The 22775-nt window shown below is 41.9% G+C and overlaps 1 protein-coding gene across 6 annotated transcripts in view; it reads right to left on the bottom strand.

The window, feature by feature from the left end:
* MYO9A (myosin IXA) overlaps positions 1 to 22775 on the bottom strand; it is a 1236948-nt gene that overhangs the window by 1007282 nt on the left and 206891 nt on the right. The gene's annotated exons all lie outside the window — the stretch shown is intronic.

Here is a 22775-nt window from a genome sequence, read left to right as displayed (position 1 = left end):
AAGCTCCACTTGCATTCCACTAAAACCAGATGAATCATTTGGTGGCACAGAATCACTTTCAAATTGTAGAGGAAATTATGGTGCCAGAAAGAAAAAGAGACCTCTACTGTCACAGTGTCAAACAAGATGATTGCAGGAAGACCAGTTATGTTTCTTTTCAGCACAACTAATATTACAGATCAACGTTTTGATGAATAGATTATGGAAATTTAAAAGTTCTGTAAAATGAGAGGTTGTTGTGTATGGTTTTAAAGGATACAGTGATTTCCCTAAGGAAATCGGAATGTTTGAAATGCATTTTTGAAGATAAGCAGATCATAACCTACCGTCAATAAAGCTGCAATCGAGTAATGTGGATGAAATAAAACTTGGACACACAGGAATAAACATATGGTAACAATTTTATGGTAAGGTCCGAAGGCCAATATTTGACTTTATCTTAATAAGTAAGCCATAATATTAGTCTCCGAGCCTTTAATAAAATCATGATTTTCTTCCCATTAAAACTGTGGAAAATCTGTATTTATTTTGAATGTGGTTTAAAGATATAATTACCAATATCTTTAGATGCATGATAATATCAGAAAAAATAAAATGCTTATAGTGTGATAAAATTAATTACATGGGGATGATGTGATAAAAACTATTTTTTCAATATATTAAACTTTTGTTTTAAATACATAGACAAGGCATGTTCAAGACGGTGACCACAAGGGCACAGTAATATATTAGTGTTGTGTACAGTATATATAAAGTGGAACAAATAAAAGTGTCAACAGAGTGACTTGAACAGAGATAAAATGGGACTGGAAATTGCAGTGTGAAGACGCACATACTAAGCAAGGACATTTAGTAAACTGACAGATGTGGATGCTGAATTAGAGGTAGAATTGGAGAACACACCAAGTATCGAGAGACAGTAGGAAACAATATGAGACCGATTCAGAATTCTTAAAAAATTAATGACAACAAACTGGAAGTACTCAGACTATATATAGAGGGCTACAATCCTGTATGCATTTGTTTTAGGGTTTCCAAATGTAGTTCTGCTTTACAAATTATTTATCTAAACTCTCAGTGGGACAACCAGTGGCTAATGAAGGACACATTGCTATGAAGGTACAATACATTCACATGTAATGTTATGTTGTCCTAATGCTAGAAGAAACTTGAGAGAGTTTAAACATGTTTTAGTTGTCTAACCCATAGGTATTTGACTTTGCAAAAACTGTAATTATTGATTGGGATTGTCTCCTGATGGAGTGCAAGCTCCGACATGCCAAGGGCTTACTATCCCGTCAAAATGGAATGAAGGTAGGTATTTACTTGAATAAAAGTATGATTTGATCATTAATTAGAGAACAAAAAGATAGCTCAATAGGCTACAAATAAATATAAATTTTTTCTTTAAGATCAAGAAAAATGATTCCTTATCCAAGCTGGTGGCAGTGCCCCGAGATGAGTACGTAAATTACTACAAGTGAATATATGTTGCTTCTTAAATGGATGAGGAATTACGGACAGCTCAGCACTACTAAATGGAATATAGCAAGAAGATTTGACTAGAAACAAAGTTATATGAAAAGGAGAGAGTAGAGAGAACAGAATACATTAGATTGGTTAAAAGATCCCCCACCACTGAATAGCAAGTGGCTGAAGGACAGCTTTTTGCACAGATAGGAAGAGGAATATTGCATTAATTTCTAGAAACAAGGATAATTGGAAAACCCAGGAACCATATAAGGCAGAGTAAATTGATACATCTACTCACTCATACATTGGTTGAATATAGCATGAGTGCTGCCTTACCTTCTTGCAGAATCTCTCGAGTAGGTTATAGTGATTATAGTTGGTGTCACATCCTGAGTGTTCATACCATATACCATAACAATGTTTCCTTGATTTGAATTTGTTTTTTTGCTGTATATTATGAGAAGTAGAACATAAGTGTATTGTCCTAAGTCAGATACAGCACACAATGTAAAACATAAGGTGCTGTTGAAGATTTAATTTATGCCTTTTTAACTATATCCACACCATTTTCATAGATAACCCAGGGGATCCACCCTTGCATCCAACTCAATTTGACTACAGTAGCCAGTGGATTATACGCCCTCTTGCAGCCTTAGGACGACAGGCAAGAGTGACTGTCAATGCAATTTTTACTAAGAATCAGTAGGATAATTAGATGAGGAGACAAAATAAGGGCGTGGTTTCCACTGTAACATTCTATAAAGGCACTCCTGGAGGGCACGAGCACTGTTGGACCGTACCATCCATCAAATGTGGGCAAGATGAAAGATGTGCTATGTATCTGCATGTTGCCAAAGGTTTTCTCTATTATCAGTTGCTTGGTGGCATAAAATTGGGCATAGGTGTTGCTTGTTGCATTACTTCAAATCCGCAACGCCTACAGCACACTGTCACAATATTTGGATGATGTCTTCAATGGTGTAATTTTAGGTAGACCTGCAGCACCCAGAAGGATGGGAACACTGGGACATGGTAGGTATTTCAGAGTTGGGGGATGCCTGGGGAGCAGTGGGCTCCTCCCGTTTGAAGACCTCCAGACCCAATAAAAGTTGTGAGAAACACAATGCTATTAGTACCTCCAGCTGAAACATGCCATGAACAGCTGTGGAGAATCGATGCGGACAAGACTACCATAGAATACAGAGTATTGGCAGCTCTGCTTCACAGACATGCAGTGTCCCAGATCTAAGGAACTCTCCTTAACAATAGTCAGCCCTCACTGTCCTCATTGGAGGAGTGGTGGGAGAGAGATTTTGGTGTGCTACAGGACAAGGACTGGGGAGACCAGGTGGGGGATAGGTTGATGGAGGTCATGTGGGAGACGTTCTCGCTGGGTAGGGCGCTGGACATGCTGGGAATTTGGGGGTACCAGACAATACCAAAACAGGTTCTGCAGTGGTGTAACAGTCCTCATGGCAGCCAGAAGGTACATTGTCCATCTTTGGGGCAGCAAGAACGTTCCCACAATGCCTGAGGAAATTTGACAAAGCCTGGGGCCCATGGCGAGATCACAGAGACCTGGACTAACATCCCCCAACAGCAGGGTCTGGGCACTGACGGGTATTGGCTGAAGACAGTTCAGACTCCTGAGGAAAAGAGTGTTGGACCGGGAGAATGGTACGCTGGTCTATTCACCGGGGGGGCGGATGAGAGGCACATAGAATAATTCCAATGTGTTTGCTGGTCTATTCTCTGGGGGGGGATGGAGGAGAGGGGCACAGCATCATTCCAATTATGTAATTTTACATGTTATGAGAGATGTAATAAGTGAAATCATAAGTTGGAGTAAGTTCATGAAACTGTAATTTAGTAATTTCAGTGGTTGTGAAACCTTAGTTCTTATCTCAGTTGAACACTTAATGATAATGTCACTTTAAACTTTCTTTGCTTTTTCAGTGAATTTCTATGTTTTTTAAACATCAGTTAATACCTTTAAACAATATCATAACTATAACGGCAATATAAATTGTGGTTTGTTCAGTGAGTTACTGTGTTTTCTATCATAATTTAAGCATACACTTATCAAGATTTTATTACCATACCTAACTATAACATCTTTGGTATGGTTTCTTTAGTGATATTTTAAGGTTAGTCTAAATGGAGCATATGTGCAACTTCCCCTTGCAATCCGTGCCCAATTCCCCATAAGAGGCCAACCTGCCACACTGCTATTTGACTGTCTGTGGGGAGGTTGTGCGCAGGTCACCAGCAGGCCAGGCCTGCACCCAACTTCCTGGGGGTGGCCAACACCCACACAGTGTACAGCCTCTGGTTGTGAGGAGAAGCAAACTGGCAGCAGGGTCTTTGGCCAGGGACTGCACCTACAAGGGGCAAACCCTACCTACGGACAAACCTCGCGCTGCACACGGCCTTCAGCCATGCGCAGCGGATGGTTGGCCCTGCACCCAGCCCATTACAGGCAACCAACCCTCATTGCTGACGGCATACAGCCTACACAATGGCGGCTCGCCGCAGGCTCTAGTCTATGACCAGGCCCATATAACTTTTTTTTTTGTTTAAATGTTTTGGTACTGTACCAGGATGGTACCATGCGGTACCACCCAGGAGGACCTCACTGGACACCACGTATACAGCTGCTGGACTATTTTAAAAAGGTATTGCAGAACTACTAAAGTACCCAAGGTCCAGATAGATCTATCTCTTACTGGGGGTTAGGCCATTCAAGGCAAACCTAAACCTCTCTTTAAACAGTAATTTCTCAAAAACAGCTGAAGGGATGTTTTTTAGGTCTCGCGCCTAGCGTTGCAGTGCGTAGCCCTACTCGCGCAGCGCGAGACCTCACGTAGGGGGTTCTGAAAGCTGACCACACGCTTGTGCGTGTGCTTTTGCTTTCGTCGGCTGCAATTGGCTTTAGCGTGCGTTTTAAATAAAAATTCAGCACACATTTGGGCAAAGGCGGGCACATGTCCCCCCTTTGCTCCGCCCACTTCCCATTGGTGTCTGTTACGCGCAGCAGCGCGCGTTCGCCTCGCTCCCTCACCCCGGCTCCTCTGTGGTGCGCGTGCACCACTGGTTACGATTCCCATCCCCGTTCCTCTGTGGTGCGCGCACACCACTGGTTTCGATTCCGTGCTTGTTTACTTGCACGAGTGGCCACATGCGTAAACATGAAACGGGCGCACTTCCGGGTACGGCTTGGCCGGCGGCTGCCTCGCACTCGCGGCTGCTCTCAGTCACCCATGACAAGCAGCGCCGAGACCTGGCAGCCTCGAGGCGCCTTCACCGTGGCTGCTAGTATCTAAAGCCGCTGGCCTGCTGTTGAAAAACGCCATGAGAACCCGGAGGTAAGACTAGAGGCGAGAAGGAAATATGAATGGGAGAGGAGCACACTGACTAAAATCCGCAGCTCATAGGGGCAAAAGAGAATTGCAACAGACAGCCACGGGGACGAGGCAGTGTTTGATTCAGTGTGCTGTGTGTCCCAACGCTGTCCATAACCGTAATCGCAAACCTCATGATTACTTTTACACTCTAGTGGCGCGTTGTTTCCCCCTCTGTATCCCATTCCCCAATCCGCCTCTTGCCATACACCCAGTGGTCCCTGTGAGTTTGTGCTCTCGGCACGCCCTTCGTGTGCACCCTAGTACTTCGCATGCTTATTCTGGAAGCTTGTCTCATTTTATCTTGCCCCACCATTCTCCTTACTTTTTCGCATTCAGTACCGTGTCACTTTGTAAACAAGAGCCATTAACCCTATGTCACGAAAAAACTATCGCTCGTGTTATGTATTGATTTTCCCCACAGTGATTGTGATGAGTGTCATTTCTCATTGAAGCGAAGGTCAAGTCTCAACTTTCCCACTAATTATATTGAGCAAAAATATTTGTTCAGGGTAATGAGAAAAGTTTTACAGAAAAATGTAAATGAAATCAGGCTGGACGCTTCATCGATGTTGACCTATATATTTGTGATCCAGTACACTTGTCCTTGTTCTGTTGACCCTTGCTGGGCATCCCGCATTAATTTGTTTCTTTTGTCTCCATGTTGGCCTCTGCGTCCCACTTCGTCTGCCGCCCTCTTCGCCCCACTTCGTCTGCCGCTCTCTGCGCCCCATTTCATTTACTCCCCTTCGTGTCCTTTTTCTTCTGCTCCCTTCGGGCCAATTTTGTGTCTGCCCCTACTGTGTCCCTGTCCTTGGTCCCCAATGTGTCCCTTTCATCTGCTTCTTGTGTAAGTCCCCTTCTGTGTCCCTTTCCTTTCCTTTTACTCTTCTGTGTCCCTTTCCTTTCCTTTGTGCCCTTCTGCATCCTCATCTTCTGCCCCCGTGTGTCCCTTTCTTCAGCTCTCCTATCTCCTTTTCTTCTGCACTTGGACATACCAGGCCCCCAAAATGGAAGTCACTGGTTCCCAAGCAGTTAGTCGTAAAAGACAGTTTGTGGAAGAGCCAACCTACTACCCCCTTCATCAATGTAGTTGTAAGCTGCACCTTAGACAATAGGTCACAGGCTGCTGCTTGAAACAGCAATGACATGAGCATGGTGGCTTGAGCTGCTCACTTTGGACTATACCTTTGGGCCAGGCTCACACTATTAAAACAAACAAGCATTTCTTGAAATGTAGATAAAACCTCTTGAGGAAAAAATGCCGGTAATGGTTGAAAGTGCCTTGTTGTTGCCTGGCAACTAGTTCCACCCACTAATCACGGGCCTCCGCAGTGCTCAGTCAGGTGGGGCGATGGATTTGTACGGGTGGGCCAAACCTCCAGTAGCGAGTCCCGAAATAAGACTGCAGAGTCTGTACAGCTGCCAGTGGGAGCCGTGGGAATAATCTGTGGGGAGACTCGCAATAGATCACATACCTCGTTTATATATGTAATGTGACTCTGGTGCATTCCTGATATAATCTTTGTCCAGCGGCCATCCCTTGCCACTATCTGGAGCAAGCTTCAGGTGCCTTTAGCAGGCTTCCTGCCCCTAGCCGAGAATGGACCTTCCGTCCGGTCAGAGAGAAAGCTCACCTATGGAAAACACCAACCACTGTGCTCAAGCCAAAGACATTGAACTAGGGGCTGCAAGCATACCTGTAACAGTGGCCCCGTGAAGAGCAGAACAAACTACAGGCACTGCTGCCATCCTAACGTTTCACAATTTAAACTGAGTAAGCCACTTGAATAGTACTTGTGCAGATCACTCCACTTTGATGCAGAGGGGCAGCAGTTTCATAGCTACTCAAACATAATCCATCCTCCCTCTCTCCATTCCTCAGCATACCCATACGCCCCCCTCCCTATGGTGCCACCAGCACTTTAATAACAATACTCAGTGGCGGTGTGCATAGCACTGGTGTTTGTCCTGCAGTGCCGTAAATCAGCTATACTCAGAGCCACTGGAATTATGTGTTTGTGCTGCCATAGAGGTTTTTTTCGCAAAATTATAAATTTGCCGTATTTGCCACACAATCTATCATCTACTGTATAAACTGCAGATTTTAGCAGGAAATAGTTTCGCTAAAACGGCCCAAAAGTTACAAAAAGGCAGTCACATATGTTGCTGCACAGTGGAAGGCCTGTTGCATAGGCTCACTGGTTACCTTTCTGTTGCTTATTACTATATTTGGGAGATAAGCCAACACTAATGATGTGCAACCTATGCCCAGACACTGTTAACAGGGGTAAAAATGTGAAAATAATAAATACTATCACAGAATGTACAATATGCTGCATAATTTGCTTTATCTTGCAGCTTAATTTAGTCAACCCTGCTGCATAAACTGTCCCTTTGCTGCCGCATAATTCCAGTAACTCTAGACTATACTTCGCTTGCCCTCAGTCAGTGGTTCACAATTTTTACCTGCTGGTAAGTAACTACTTTAAGCAGAATTATACCAATATATAGCCAAAATACACAACTTGTATGTTTTGACACATATCATTTAACTCTCTTTTGCAGTTTCCCACAAGAATGGTATTGATTTTCTCTACCAAGTATTAATATTACTGATTGGAGAGCAACTCAAATATTAAATAATGCTTTATAGTGTGGTACCTACTGTAATTTGCCCTTAACTTTACATATGTATATATTTCGAATTGTGTGATACCACATGCTTGCAGTGATAAACAATCATTTGCAATGCAACAGGCCTAGCATTACTGAAAGTTTGACCTATAGGAGGTGCAACTAATAATGCAATGCCAATAGCTCAAACTTTCAGTAATGCGAAACCTATTGCATTGCAAATACTTGTCTGTATTACAGAGCAAACTTTCCTACTGGAATTAAAATGGGAAATCATACTTTTGGACACCCCCTTTTTCTTAGGCCCCGCTTGATGGATCATTGCACAAGTTTCCATTAAGGAGCCAAAGTCTTACTTAACCATAATTACATAGGCTCTTGCAGCGTCAATGTTTTCTATATATGTTTACATTTAAAAAAACTGTTAAAGTGAAGTTAGTGTTAGGATTGTTTATAACTAAAAGAACTTAACACGTGTTAAAAAAAAAAATCAATTCCGGTAAAAAAAAGTGCATTTGAATAAAGTGTTAAAGGTCAGTATTCCATGGCCTTCAAACCTCAGGCCAATTTCATTTTTCCCTTTAGTCCAAGTTTTAATTCTCTTAATATTGGAGTACTGGATCCTGCTGTCGTCTTCTCTGATTTTTTTAATGAGGGAGGTACATTCATGAACACCCTACTTTAACTGCTTATTATGTGACGCATCACACAAATACCCCCTATCATAATTATTGCTTAAAGAACTTTTTCAAGAAATGACAACTGCAATTCAGTATCTGTACGTAATACAGCGGACGATATGATGAAATGTGTCACACATGAGGCACACAAGAGTTCAGGCTGCTGAATGGTCTGTTCACTCTCATTGTTTCACCCACCATGAGCCTTCCGAAAAATGACGGTGTTATTATATATTTTCAATAACGTAATCTCTTGTCCATCTAGGTAGTGCTAATCCTAGATAGGTTGCTCAAATTCTCATTTTCTATTCATCTTTTGAATTGATATGTAATGCTGCCCATAGACAGAAAACCCTGAATGCACTTCACTTCATTATTATCGGGTGTCAAGCAGTGCTGGGCCTGGTTAGCAAGTGGATGCGAGCCACCCTGTGAATACAAGGTGCGTAGGCCACATTTACAATTGGGGATCTGGATATGAAAGGACATTAAAGCTTTTAATAGTTAACTTGGTCGCAATTTTACTCTTAGGAACTCTGTTTTTGTAGCACCAAATACCGCACAGACAGTTCTTTCTTCGGAGATCTCTGATCATTTAGGGGAACATGAGATGGGATTAGTTGCCTCCTGCCGAGAAGAAGGCATGTTCCCGTGCAAGTTTTGGAAAAGAGAGATCAACCTTTGCAAGAGAAATACATACGCCTTTGATTCAATCCATTTATTATCTGCATCACTAAAGAAAGTGACGTTTTACTGTGCTGCACAGTAGAGGTATTTACTACCAGTGGGTGTTTTCTTACTGTTGTAGGATTGTCTATCATGTAAAAAGATTCATGTCAGTGACAACTTCACTTGGCAATGATTATATAACACAGTCACTTGGCAGACAGCTGCCGAATCCTGTTAAAAGCCAGACATGAGGGAAGGACTTTGTTGTGGTAATAACTCCCACATCTATTGTTCTAACGTTTCCTTTCTAGTCAGGCAATTATACCCAGTTATATCAATGAGGTAGTCAAGCAACTTTCTATGGCTCTTTTCTAATATACATGTCTTACTAATTAGGTAGAAACGTGATGCTGTAACAATGCTTGTATATTTATATTTCCCCCTAAGCAACTTATGTTTCTGAGCATTCAGTTTACAGTAAAAACATCATAGGGAAAAAAGTTGACTGAAAAGGAATGTGTCAAAGTTGTTCTCTACCGATAACAGAATAAAAAAACAGTTGGGGCTACAAAACTATACATATATTATTTTATTTTTAAACGAAAAATGTAGTGCCTTACATGGCAAAAGGTAGCTTTATTTGTATGGGTTTCGGTTTGTATTGAAAGGTAAACAAATAGTAAGGTATTTTTAGGGCTCGGTTAATAAGAGGTAATACAGGGTTTTAATGGTTCAAGGATGGGCAAAGTTAAAAGGTACTAATGAGTTTGGTTTATAGATTCAGGGATAGGAATCGTTAAGGGATACTAAGAGGTAAGTAAGAAGTTCAGGGCTTTATGGGTTCAGGAATGGGAAGTGTTATTGGTACTAGGGGATTGTTATAGTATAGTTAGGTAAATTAAAGAATGCATGCAATAAAAACAACTTTTGAAATTCAACATTTTTGGAATTGTAGTAGCGATTGAAGGACACACTATTACCTTGACAATATTTAATGTAGTCAACATTTTAAAGGTTGATTTTATGACATACAACCATCCTAACCAAATTACCTAGTATATGTGCAAGTCAAGTCAAACAAATATGTGGCAAAAGCCATAAAAGTCAATATAGCGCGTGTGATAAGTACAGCATTCCAGTTAAAATATTTAAGTACACAGTTCCTAACACAGCAAAGTGGCACAGCAATAAAGTCAGTAATGAAATCCTACAAGGAATAGCTCATGTAATAAATAAAACTTTCCAGTTCATATTTATTGTACACAGTTCATAGTGCAGCAAAGCCTCACAATAATAAAGTAAGTAACAAAATCAAAGAAAGAGAAGCTCATACCTGTTTCTAATAGCTAATGCTCTTCTAATAAAATGCAACACTGGAGACAAATCTTAAAAGTACCTAGGTTCTTTAAAAACAACATGCCTTCCTGGTGTGCTCTGAATCAGAATTTTGATCTTTGTAAAACGGGTATTAAAAATGCGCTCCTGATTTCTGCATATAGAGGGGAAAATAATATAAAGTGATAAGTGCTCTGCTTAGCAGCAGTATTACAGTGACGTAAAGGTAGATCATACGACCATACACATTGTAAAGGAAACGCAACCTTAAAGCGTATTAATGTAAGTCTGAAAAATGTTAGGCAGCAACGGTGGGTGGCGGTTCAAAATCCAGGATAGGTAAGGTGCAGAGTTATTGGTAGCTGCTACCGTCATATATCTAACAAATAACATCAGCCCTCCGCTGCCTCTGATCCAGACAATACTTGAGGAAATGTTGTTTGACATACTCTTTACTTTTTACGGATAACACATGAGGATTATCAAACAGTTCTTTTAATCCTAATACCTCTAAAGATTTCTTTAGGAATGCAATCCATGGAATCCGAGCAACCCCATCCAATGATAAGCAAATCACGACACAGGATCTCACATAGGATGCCTCCAGATTTCTCCAGACCCCCAATAGAAGTGGTGAAAGGCCCATCTGATCCTCCAAATAAGGGAAATTTAATTCCTTAAAAAAATTAAGAGTGGTGTTCCCCAAGGGCACCGCAAGTAACATCCATATGAAACGTTTTTCTACCCACTGGAGAATTGAAGCATTTTTATACCCTCACAAACCCGCTCAATAAAGCCCTGCAGATATACACTTACTTTTAGACAAGTTGATCATCTCTCTAATTGGTTTCTGTCCCAGCCAACGGACAAATTTAAATATTGCCTCTATGTCCTTACTAAATTGATGTGCCATAGAAGTTAAAAGCGATTTCCAATTAAAAGAGTAACTTAAAAGGATCCGTCTCGAGAGGAGTATTCTCGATCATAAAGTATTTTGATCTTGTGCTACACAAGTCACTTTAAATGATTTAGAATGGTCAATTTTTAGATCGAGTACTTCTGTATACGAGAAGAAAGTCAAATAAATCAGTAGACCATTTACTGTGCAGGCAATCAATATGGTATCATCCACGTACAGCAGGATTGGAATGGGTTGCCTACCAATTTGTGGGGTGTCCTTTCCAACCTCAGATAAAAATTAAGAGATTCCATCTATATAAAGGAGAAAAAGGAAAGGAGAAAAGGCACAGCCCTGTCTCACTCCTCATGCAGATATGATTTGGGAGCTGGTTTCACTCTGCAAGCCATAACAAACCCTGACAGTAAAATTCTGATGCAAGTTTTTAATTAAGGTAAAGAGTTCTGGCTCCACCCCCATTCTTTCTATCCGGGCCCAAAGTTTAGAGCGATTCACCAATTCAAAAGTACTGAACAAGTCAATGAGTGCCAGATGCAAGGTTCCTTTTTTGGCCCTCACATATTTCCTTGTCATAATGTAAAAAAGTTAATTGGCTGGTCTATAGTACCAATACCTGGTCTAAACCCAAATTGCACGTTGGACAAGATCTTATTTTCCGAGGCCCATGATTCCATGACAGACAAAAGCACTGTAAATAAAATCTTCATTCTAGAATCTGTGAGCGAGATTGGTTTATAGCATGAAAATAGGGGCCTATCCCCTTTTTTATCAACCAGGATAATGAAGCTGTCCTCCAGGAGTTGGGTATTTGGCCCCTCACCGCGCTCCTAAATACATTAGTTAACAGTGGTATCCAAAATTCGATATTGGTTTTAAAGATATCTGTGGGACACCGTCTGGGCCTGGCGCTTTACCGAGGGTGCCTTTCCCAGTAGTATTAACTACTTCCTTGATTTCTATTACAAAGAATGGTGTCTGTGAACCAGTGTCAGGCAGGTTAAAGCCATTTACTAAACTAATGGCTAATAATCAACTTGGTCTCAAGAAAGAGGAGCCGTCGCACTCCTGGGTAATACGCGAGCGGAATTTTCTATAAAAAGATTAAAAAATGTAGGTGCTAGAGATACTCTCCTCCTGTTCATAGAGGTGAGGGAGAGGCTGCAAAGCAAAGGGAATACCCTTCCACGGGAAGGGTCAATCTGAAGCACTCCAAAGCGATGAAAATCGTTTACGTAAATTCCACTGAAAAATAGTAAAGCTTTCAAAGCGATGATATTTATTCCAACATAATTTCATTCATATTGCGTCATATGAATTTAGCATAGTTGGTTATTCGTGCACAATTAGAGCAATCCAAAGTTGATAACAGCAACTTGGTGAACGTCAGGAAGATTTAAAGGGGTCAGTCATTAATAAAAGTATCCCCGATGCATTTCGAGCGAAGCTCTTCCTCAGGGGGAAATTTCCGTATAATAAAGACCCGTGATCTCTAAATTCATGCCGGTGTAGATTAACGCTGTCTAAAGCAACTTGGCCCAGATCAGAACATTTCTGAAAAATTAGCCACCCATAAATCAGCTGGGATTAACACTTCAACCCTCAGGGCATCTTACTCTACTCGGGTGGTTAATTATCTCCCAGAATGTTTGTTATGTCTCAACCTAACTGTTTCTGCAAGGTCCTCCCAAGCTTTACCTTGGACCATTCTCTTTTTCTCCTTCGCGATACATTTATATGATCTTCTTGCAGCTCTAACTTCTAGTAGCGGCTGTGGTTGTTTTGTTATTGTTGCTGTTTACACACCATGGTACAGGCTGAGTTAAATCATCTATGTGGGGGTCCCTAAACCAGTAATTTCCTTGAGGTCTGACATGGGCCTTCATATAGTACCAAAACACTGTAGGATAGAATGGGCTGCTAAATGTTCCGTCAGGCAACCAAGAACAGGAACCATATTCTGGGACACAATCTGACTATTAAAAGCATCAGGGTCCACCTTAGCCTATTTAATTGTAATGCCCTTTTTCTTTGAGTTGTCTATGTTACAACATTTATTCTTTGAGGGTTTCATTAATTGATGATTTAATCCTAACATAAGGGGCTTATGATCACTCGTACACTTGACTATGATGATAAAATCAGAGAGGCAACAAACTAACTCAGAGGACTTGAAGATAAAATCTATAGTACTCCCTATTCCCTCTATCGTTACCCATAAAGGGTGGGAGTTTACTTTTCTCTTTGGCAAACATGCCAGCTTCTAAAAAGAGTTTGTGCTTCGAAATTAGGGAGTTTTAATGCCCCTCTATAAGGTACATGCTTACAATGGGTGAGGTTTTCCTATTTTTGGTTCGTGAGACCTCATACCCTTTCCCGACTGACAACATAGGATGTAAAAATCGTTCACCTTTACAACTGTCTTTTGTTTGGCTACCAAAAAAAATGAAAACAGTAACTTGTCAAATTTCATTATGGAAACAGTGGAATGCTGATAAATTTTATAATAAAAATGTAAATACAAGATATACTCAGTTAGGAAGGTTAACAAAGTTACCAGGAAAAAGGAGGAGGATCAAACCTGTGTGACCTTAGACAGTGGGATTTGAACTGATAGAAAAGTTGCAAGGCCACCCTTTGCCCTTCCTGCTGGGGAGGCAAGGGCTGGTTAAAAAAACGCATAATATCCGTCTATATGAAAGTCCACAGTCAACCATGTTTCCTGGCAACAGAAAATATATTTTTTATAAAATTGATCCAATCAGGGTTTGGAGTCTTTAAACGTGCTTCTGTGATGTTTCAAGAGATCAGACTCCAGCCACAATCTGTTACGACAAAACAGCCTTTCCACCTTACTGCCCACATTTGAAGATAAATGTTGACTAGGGTAGGGAGCTCGAGCAGGGAGTCAGTCCAACTGATCCCGATGTGTGATGGGCAAAATATCTTTTGGATGTGGGCACGAAATGAGGAGGGAACATCGGGGCTGTACACTTTCTGCTTGGTGGCCTATAGAAGAAACCCAGGGGAACTGCATCAATGGATTCTAGCGGTAGCCTAGAGATGTTAAGCCTGGACATAATGTATTTAACACCTTCTTGTCTTTGAAACTTATCACATTGCAATCATTACTATCCATTTTTGGGGAGTGTCCCAGCCAAAATACTCTCCAAACATGAAAGCCATGGCTGTGCAACAGACCTGCACCCCCCACCCCCAACATACCGTTCACCCAATGTACCACTTTATTCAACCGTTGATCACAGTCCTTCCTCATATCCTGCTTTGGAATAGAGAACTCCTTTCAGCACCATCACAAGGAGAGATGCTTGGGGAGGTAACTGGAGTATCGGAAGCTTCAAAGATTCTTGGGGCCAACCGGTTTATTAGACAATGGGCCACTAGGATCTATAGCTTGGTCCATGAATTCAAAGTCCTTCATAATCTGAGGTCTTTCTCCCTAGATTGCTTCTAAGCCCCTCTTAAAAGGCGGTCAGACCTCCCAGAGGAAGAACTGATAGACCCCCCTGGGACTTGTGGCCCCGATGGTGGCACTGGGTTCGAGGCTGAGCCAACCAAACCAGAGAGCAAGGGTCCAGCTGGCCGCCCCTCAGCAGGGGAAAGGTTCAGTTTAGACAATTTTTCTTCAACTGCCACTAAACGGTCCAAAACAGGGCTCAGGGCATCCGTAAGGGATGCTTGAGTGCACTTAGCAATCTCCTCCACTAGCGAAGCTATCAGCGTGTTATCTATAACCTGTCCTGGACTATGTAGAAGCTTTAAAGATCTCGGGCACTGTCTTTTAGATTTTGTCATCCCCTCCGCTCTCTTCCTCTTCCCACCTTGATTCTCCGTTTTTCTCCCCTTGCCTGGAGATTGGTTGGGGGGGTTACAGTCCTTCCAAGAGATAAGCACTATGCTCTATACCGAACATAAGAGTCCTGGGGTAATGAGCGGTCTGCCACATCTTGGTTCATATCCGACATAGGCTGGCTTGGGCCAGGATTAATCACACTAGCGCCATGCAGCTCCTGCAAGGGACAGATGGAGATGACAGGGATAGGCGTCTCTCTGCCAAATCAATCTCTTTACTTAACACTCCTACCGCCCGCTGCAGGAAACTATCCAATGTGGTGCCAGTGGTGCCAGGGGTTATACCCAGAGGGGTTATTTTACGTTTCCCCATAGCAATTCTATAAGGCACTCCCACAGTGCAGAGTAAAAAAGAAAGACAGAAATGAAATATCTTTAAATGTAGATAAAGGAGGGGTGGCAGCCTCTTCGGGCCATGACAGGAGAAGACGGGTCCGGACTTTGCCCAGGTGCGCCCCACGGGAACTGTCCGGCGCTTTTCAGCACTTGCAGGTGCTTCTGGTCCCTACTATGCTGCAGAGAGAGCTGGGGGACGAAGTCCCACACCAGCAAGGGCCTCTGGATACGTACAGGCAGGCGAAACCGCCAAATGAATGCATGCAAGTTGAATTTTCAATTTTGCTTTTTCTCCTGGGCTTGCTCAGGAGGTCATTCTCTCCTCTCAGAACTTTTGTCTAACTTCCTTTCAAAGATGGGTCTGAGACTCAAGCATGCTCCCTTAGTCACTAGCAATGTGCTACCCACCTTGACTCTCAGCTGTCATGACTCTTCGCAGAACACTTTATAATTTGAAACTATTCCTCACCTTGCCTCAGTCTGCTACCAGCCATATCATATTTAACTGTAACTCCGGCAGAATAAGGGGAAACGAAAGTGCAGGTCATATGCGGACAGTGATATTTCTGAATGTTTCTTCAGGGAGAGAGAGTTTTTAATGCATTCATTGAAACCAAGATAGCTCCGTACCAAACAGGCTGAAGATCAGATGATGAAGGCTGATGCTGTCCACACTTTAGACTGTATTTTTAAGTGAACTCAGTTGAAAATACCGACTATAGATTGTATTCGTAAGTGAACGCACCTCAAAGAACAGCCCAGATGTTCCAGAAAACCACGGATAAAACACCGGACATAACTTGAGAAATTAACATCAACACCAGGAAAATCTTGGCCCTGTATTTGTATCCTAGGCCAGATCTTTGTGAAGCATGTCCCATTGATCCAAGGAGTCAAGATTAACTGAGGACATTACATTGAGGAGTTACCAGAGATCACTTTGTCTTCAAAAAAGGGGGTGCAGGGTCGTTGCCAAGAAAAGCACTTGCAGTTCACTTATGCAGTACACTGACGTATTAATAATGAGGAAAACAGTCTTGAGCATCAGGAGTCACAACAAAAAACTGTGTTGTGGCTCAAAGAATGTGCATATGAGGAATGTCAAAACTAAGTTCAAATCCCATTGTGCCACGACAAGTGGCTTTGGGGAAATATGACAGTCAAATCTCTTATGAAACGCATCACATCAGTGACTTGCATGGAGACGGTTGATCAGGTAAATACTAATATCCTTTTATTGTGCCCACCAAAAGTCCTTGCTGGGCTAACTAAAAGACAAATGACAAAGGTTTGGCATGTAAATGGTAGTGCATTGGGCACCACATCAGGCAACAAATCATGCCAGCGTAAATGGACTTTGTGGGAGGGCATATGACCTGAAGGATGACATCAACCACTTCAGTCAGTAGGTTGAAAGCATTTAATTACTGCACTCAATTTCCATGCATAAAGGCGCAGTTTGTGGAGGTTTTGGTGCAGGATCATGCCCTGCTGCCAATGCAGGAAATCCTCTCTAAGAGGCAGCCATATCGGCAAGCAAATGCTAATGCTCTGGAGCTTTGCATACAATACTCTCATGGCACAGTCCAGGGCTAAAAAGATTATCAGATGCTAGTCTATCCTAACTTTCCTCATAACTTGAAAAAGGAGAGGCGGTGTCAGAAACGCAGAGAGGAGGCTAATGTCCCATTGCAGTAGGAATGTGTGTCCTAGTGGTTTTCCTGAAGCAAACGCCAGTGAGCAGTAGAGTTGACTGTGCACTGTTGTCAATAGATCTAACCAGGTTACACTCCACTGGGATGAAGATACTTCGCAACTCGGGATGGAGCTGCCACTTGTGAACTGACAGCCAACGTTCGCACAGATATTGAGCAACCCTGCAAGCAGGTTCGCTACCAGAATAATGTTCTGTTGGTCTACCTACTTCCATATGCATAGGGCCTCCTGGCACAGGACCCAGGACCACACTTCGCCTTGCTTGTTGTAGTAACACACTGTGGTTAAGTTGTCTAAAGATCTGCACCAGCCAATCCCCCTGTCCCCTGTAATGGATAGCAGGAAGGCCTTCAGGGTCAGACAAAGCTCGAAAAGGTTGATATGGAACTGGCTTCCACCAGAGACAGAGGCCTGTCATCTGTACCTCCCCAGATGCACTACGCCCCTTACCCCAGCAGTCACAACTGTAAAGCCTGGGTGGGGAAGATAAAGTGGCCTGCCGCAGGTCAGGTTGGATTTTGTCTGTCACCACAGGAGATTGTGAGCTTTGGCCTCCGAGATATGGATGGAGTTGGAGAAGCGGTCCTTATGTTGATCCCATTTATACCGGAGGTTCCACTTCAGCGCTGGCATATGCCATCTGATGCTTGGGGCAAGAAGGGTGCAAAAGGCAAGGATCCCAAGTCTCAGAACCATCCTTGCAGAGGCCCAGGACTGCACCGAACATCTGGATCACATATTGAATGCCGCAGTGGTGAAAAATACTTTAATACCACTATGTCCAGACAGCCCTAATGAATGGAATCCTCGGCGTGGGACACAACTGTGACTTTGCATCATTGATGAAAAAGTCTAAAGATGTCAGAGTTTGACCACAGACCAGAGGTGGTTTATGAATAACTAAGAGGAGCTGCGTAGAGAAGCACTCACGGTATGAGAATACATGTATCCTTGATCTATGCCATCACTTCCATGAACATCCAAGGTAAAGGCGAAGGAGAGTATGGCAAACTGCAAGTGTTATGACTGCACTGTGAAGAGCAGATAATGTTTGAGAGACTGCATGTCCGGTATAAGAAAATAAGCGTCCTGAAGGTCCCAAGACAAAATCCAGTCTCCAGGGTCCACAGCAGACAGAACCTGAGACAGAGTGTGGATTTTAAAACTCTTTCCTTAAAAAGGCATCCAATTGAAGTAGGACCAGTACAGGCCTGAGGCCTCTAACTTTCTTTAGCACAATTAAAGTAGCATGAGTAACACCTCATTCCTCTCGGAGTCTGGCAACCTCTCAACGGCACACCCTTGGACAAAAGAAGCAGGGTTTCTTGAATCAGATGATTGCAATATTACAGACAGAGATCCTTTGAAAGTCGCTCTAGTGTGGGACGATGATGGAGTGGTAAGGGGATGCAATGCAGGGCACATCCCCTTTGAATTATCTTCAAGACTTACCTGTTTGATATGATGTATTTCCAGTCAGGGCCAAAAGAAAAATAACATATCACGCCTCCTAACAGCTGAGCCAGCTAGGGCAAACTAGAACAGTATAGAAGTCACTGTGGCAGGGAATAAAGGGTTGGAGGATTGCTGCCACAGCAGCTTCTACATCCTCTACCTGAAAAGGACAGGGTTTGTTAATGTAGTATTGTAATACAGGCTGGGATGGCTGGCATTTGTAAGCCAGCCCTCTGTAATAGCCTGTGAATTTTCAGTAGTGTTGGGAAGACAGCTTGGCAGTAGACAATAGTTCCTAAGATCGTGCTGTGGTGGGGATATCCTTAAATCATTATAGCGTCAAATTAACCCTCTCACAGAAAAACCTGGACCCATTAAAATGAATATATCCACAGAGGAAGCTTGCACGCCTCCTAAAAACTCAACTGATCTCATCCAGGCATGCCGTCTAAGCACACCACCAGTGCAAATAGTTCTTCCTGTGCAGTCTGTGGTGTCCAGACTGGCAAGCAGAACATCCCAAACAAGACAAGATGACCAGGTCTTTAAGGATAACCAGCTCCTGAGGTCGGCTAGAACAGCCAGCAAGATCTTGCAGACCATGGGCCACAAATCGTGGTGACGTATGTGGTAGGGCTTTTCTGATGACACATGCACATTACATACAAATAAAGACAGATTCTTAGGCAAACATGAACACACTAACTATTTATAAAGCATATGTGCAAGACTTAGGACCTAAAAAAGAATGCTTCGAATGGTGATAACAGCTAACAGGGTGAGTAAGATCGCCATATTACTTTAGAATCAGGCTGACAATAGATAGGCTAAACAAAATAAAAGAAATGCACCAAAGAGGAAAATTCTATTCTTCTGTCAAGAGAACTACGGGTAGTAAGCAACATTACAAGGCTATCTGGGTCCAGCACATGGGAAATGTGGAAAAAGTATGTTTTGATACAGCTGCTTGCCTTTTGGACAGGTCTCTAACTGAGGCATTGTACATATTGAGAATGCACAACAACGTCCCCTGCCCTCTCCATAGAGAATCATTGGGGAGAAAAGTGTAAAGAGACCTAAGAATTAGGAGGGGAAGACATAAGAAGAATTGTTCCTTTTAGGAAATGATGTCAAGTGTAGGCCTGGAAGCATTCTAAGGCAAGCGGGGATGCTGCATGGCTTGGCATAAAATAATTAGGAAAACTACTAATCATTCAGACAATACAATATCCACAACCATGAGGCTGAGGATAATATAGTTATAGCTGTTAGGTACAGTTTACACCAATCTAAAACATTTCCCATCGTATGGGTGTGCAATTTATAATGCTGTGGGTTTTTCTAATGTTCACCTTATTCTATATTATGACTACTGAGATTACTATAATCATTTTCATCATTCAGGTTTGTGTGCTGATTTAAAACAACCGGTTAGTATTATATTCAAACATCAACCTACTGTGGTCAGGGGCCAAGGTGATGGTCCACACGTTTACAAATAAAACATGCATATAACAGTGTTAACAGGACACGTGTGCTCTGTTAATGGAAGCAACACTTCTAATTTCCCATCTTCCAAAGCCATACCCTATCTTTCATGTCCGATCAGAGACCGAATGAAGGGGTTGCATCTCCCTATTTCATGGCGATCCAATATATTTGGTGACTATGACGGCTAAAAATTCACATACACAATGAGAATTCCATTAATGTTAAGGCTATGCTGCTCCATACAACCAAACATTAGAAAGCTTAAAAATGAGAACGTTAAGCTCCCCACTTAAGCACACGGAGGAAAAATTATGGAACAGGAGGAATAAAAAAATGTGATTAATTACATTCAATTGAGGGTCAAATGTCAGTTTTGAAATTAGATATATGCTTCATAGCAGGGGATTAGACACCTTGTTTCTGCCCCCAATGTGGGCTTTCCGAGCCCCTTATTAATTTCAAGTTTATTAAATTTACAGTTGTGTATAAACACTTTACTATAAATGGTGACAACATGTGAATATAATTAACAAGGCAATTTGTTTTCCAGTCATGGTAAGTTACTTTACATAAATGTTAGAGCCATGTCAAATAAAGTTGAAGCATATATGGAAAAACTGAGATCAAGAACAGAATTCAAATACAGAATAAATCAAACTGTATGGAACTGGATCGTTTAACTATGGGGCAGAAAGGCCGCATGATGTGAGCTGTGGTCGGACTCCCACAAAGTCAACACAATTTATCTTCTAATATGTAAAGAGGGTTCAGACACCAGGGCAGGTGATACATGAACAGCAACACCAATACTATAGTTAGGAAATAAACATTGGCAAACATTGTGTGGCTTGCAGGACAAGATGGCAGATGCAATCCAAGAGTGCACTCCCGGATCATCAGTCACCATCCTTTCTTGTTGAGTAAAAATAACCCTTCTGCCAGAGGAAAATGGAGCTGAAACAATATCTTAAACGCACTAATGTGAAAACCACCAATTAGCTACTAATATCGACATAGTTTTGATTCGTGGCTCTGGCGAGGTCCAAGCAACCTCGACCGACTACATGAGGGCGATGGCACCGGCTGACCCAAGTGAGTCGACTGTTGCCCAACGGCATATCATAAACAAAATTTACCAAAACCCCCAGGCACGATCATCTACACTATTGATACCCTTTCCACATCCCCTTCACCATCGGCCACCTCACATGCTTGACCCTACACACCTTTGCACATCGACTAGCTAGGAGTCATCATGCCCACTGTGTGTGGGCCAGCCAAGATTGTGGTCAGTCTTGGTGTGGTCTCCCACATTTAATTTCATGGAGAACAAGGTGCCCTTAGACTCTTTGCTATTTACTTGCTACTGTAACTGTATGCTGACTTATTTAGATTTATCAAGACTCTGATGAGTCTTATAAGCTACTCTTTATGGGGAATTCTGCAACTCTAATCCAACTTTGAGGCTTTATGCTGCTTTGATTTCACTCTTTTCCATTGCATTTGAACTCTTTATGGGTTATTAGAATCTGAAGCTCTGAACCTGATTTATAGAATATGGAACTTATTCCTTTAAGGAACACGCTCAAGTCAATCTTATTTTTTAGTGCTTTGTTCTAACCATTTCTTTAATGTGAGTTTCTATCAACTTACTGATTGATGGACTAACTAAATAAAGACCAAAAATAAAGAAATATCTTTACTAATCTCTTAATAGGAAATAAAGTTTTGAAAACAATACAACTCATCATTGTCTAAACAAACTGTTCATGAAAATTACGTTTGAGATGTCCAACTTGCTCCTTGACTCCTAATTCATATTTCCAAGGTCCATCACTGAGAAAGATTTAGAGTAGAAGAGAAGCTTAACACAAGAAGATTACAACATTTTGGGCCCAGTTCATGCTATCAAGTTGATATGGGTATTTCTGTATGTAGTATATGAATATAAATATGCAAGAGTAAATCTCTCGTATACGGATAATGGAAGTGTTATGTAGAGTTGCACGTCCATCAGAATGCAGTCTGATATTGGTTGCCTATTTAATACAGGAACCACTGCTTCCTTAATGGATATTTGGACACAAATGTGTTTGATAAAATGTGTATTAACTTGTATCCATGCCTGAATATCCCAGGGCAGACAAGTAGTGGCTGAGAGAGAAGAGTCTGGTCTTATTCCAGTTAAGCGAGCCATATTTTCTTAGCATCATCCATTAGGATTTGTTGATATTCTAATTTGTCCTGTTTGAGTTCCTGTAAATTTACCTCAGTAGCATTCTCTCTTAGCTCTTTTTCAGAGTCTTGTATTGCTCTTTCAAGTTCTTTTGGGCTCTTGTTTCAAGTATGAGAATGTGGTCATGACACAGCTCCTTATAACTGCTTTATATGCCTCCCAAAGTACCACTGAGGAGCCATAATGTGGTCTCTTCTTGGAGTCCGTCTCTGAAGTCTGGTTTAGTCAGCTACTAGGTGTAATTGTGGAACTTAACTGTGGATCAGTATTTTAAGGGGTGTGGTCAGGTAGACACCAGCGTGTATCCTCCAATGTCTGAATTTTAATGTCTCAAAATTTTGATCAGTCCCATTGTGCGGGAAAAGTCTTACATACAATCTGGTTGGAGAAGTCAACCGCGGCAGCCTAACTCTATTTTTTACATAATAATACATGATTCAATTCACCATTAAAATATCCTACAATTATTGTCAGGCCCTATAGGACCTCCAATAGGGCTCTGCTAATTTAATTAGGAGACAGGTATAACATGGGAATTTGAAACTATTGTGAGCAAT

This window comes from Triturus cristatus, chromosome 3_1 (genome assembly GCF_964204655.1).
Source record: "Triturus cristatus chromosome 3_1, aTriCri1.1, whole genome shotgun sequence".
Classification (NCBI taxonomy): Eukaryota; Metazoa; Chordata; class Amphibia; order Caudata; family Salamandridae; genus Triturus; species Triturus cristatus.
The sequence above is the reverse complement of the archived record's forward strand: the minus strand, read 5'-3'. Positions and strand labels throughout refer to the sequence as shown.